Source organism: Rattus norvegicus, chromosome 15, assembly GCF_036323735.1.
Source record: "Rattus norvegicus strain BN/NHsdMcwi chromosome 15, GRCr8, whole genome shotgun sequence".
In the NCBI taxonomy this organism is placed as follows: Eukaryota; Metazoa; Chordata; class Mammalia; order Rodentia; family Muridae; genus Rattus; species Rattus norvegicus.
Window position 1 is genome coordinate 63,256,537 of NC_086033.1, and position 1,731 is coordinate 63,258,267.

Consider the following 1,731-nt stretch of genomic DNA (forward strand, 5'->3'; position numbering starts at 1 on the left):
TTTGCAATAACCTAATGAAAGGGTTTATAATTTACAGGAGATTTTTTGCATATTCATTTCCCTATTCTTTATCTGATTTCCCATCTCATATGTTGATTTAATCACTTTATATGTTTCATTGTATGTGAGGATCCTAAAATCATGTTATCTGGCTTCTTTATTTTTGATTTTGTACAAACTGTAAAATATTTATTGTTATACACTCTAATTCTGTATTTAATAATAATTTTTACTTTTGCAGGTTTGATAAGTCATCTGGGATAGAAATGATTGTATGTGGGGTTGGGGATTTAGCTCAGTGGTAGATCGCTTGCCTAGCAAGCGCAAGGCCCTGGGTTCGGTCCCCAGCTCTGAAAAAAAGAAAAGAAAAAAAAACAAAACAAAAAAAGAAATGATTGTATGTGAGATAGAAAAAATTCACTTGCTGAAGTTATTCTTCATTTATTTCACTATATTCAGGGGAAGTACACTAATAATGAGCATATCCAAGTCTCTGTTTTTTTTCTGCATTCTCTCTCTCTGTGTAATAATCCTTTCTCTTTACTTATAATGATCCAGAATCTGCTTACTGTTCTGTTTCTATAGCCTCTGACCTAAGCTAATTAGTTTTCTTTGCTAGCATAGCACTACAATAACTATTATTTCAACCGTTTCCCTTTAGAGGAAAGCCAGGATAATGAGAAGTCCCTTGAATTGCATTTGAGCACTGTGACTTGATAAAATGTGAAACCTTGAGAAGTAAGTCCAATCTATACTATGCATGTGATGTAATGCATTTCATGTGTCTCTCATCTTAAAGCTCCTTGGATCTTCATAGGACAATATATTCAACCTCAAAAATGATATTTTGATGAGAGCAGACATTTCAGAGAGTCTAAATTTCAAGTTGGAAGATTATCTGTAGGGTTGATCTATTGGAATTACTTATCTGAGCTAAAGTAATTCATGTAATTCAGGTGTACTGAAACCTTTCTAATAAATTCAAAGCACTGAGGAGTCAGTGAGATTGGATGTGCTGGCACTCTGTTGATCCTCTTCCTCATCTTCCTTGAATTTTGTAGACTGCTCTTTTGAAAGCATGTTTCAGAAATCCATGTCCTCATGGACATCTGATTCATTAATTTTGAAAGAATGATGCAGGTTTCACAGTGGTAAATTTAGAGATAGCAAACACCCCGAAGTGAGTATAACTTTAAAAAAAAGAATTAATAAAAATATCACAGTTAAGTTTAGATTGCAGTCCAAATCTTGGATTTAACTAGAAATTGAATTCAAACTGGAAAGCCATAAAACACCTTTAAAAAATAGCCTAAATATTTACTCAGTGGATTCTTGAATGTGAAGATGTGCAGAGAAGAAGGACTTTTCTCTTTGGCTTATGATATAGGTTTCATGTTTGTAAGATGTTAGCAAATGTTTTAAAAGAAAATGTAATATGTATTTTTAAAAATATACTAAACATATTAAGCTCATAGCTAGGAAGAAACTAACTTAAAAATTATCTTTAATCTTTTACATTCCAGTCATTATCCCCATCCAGGTCCACCCTCTTATATTTCCTCATCCCATTCTTCCTCCCTCACCCCTATCTCCAAGAGGATATCCTCATCTTCCCCCACCTCTCCAGACCTCCCCACTCTCTGGGGCTCCATGTCTTCTGAGGGTTAGGTGCTTTTTCTTTTACTGAACCCATACCCTGCAGTCCTCTGCTATATTTACATCTGGGGCTTC

At 34.4% G+C, this 1,731-nt stretch overlaps 1 non-coding gene across 1 annotated transcript; it reads left to right on the forward strand.

Annotated features, from left to right (window-relative positions):
- The first annotated feature begins 894 nt into the window (after nucleotides 1-894).
- Nucleotides 895-968, forward strand: Mir1297 (microRNA 1297). The gene has a single exon (NR_128666.1). It is a non-coding gene; the product is annotated as a microRNA 1297 (primary transcript).
- The last annotated feature ends 763 nt before the right edge of the window (nucleotides 969-1,731 follow it).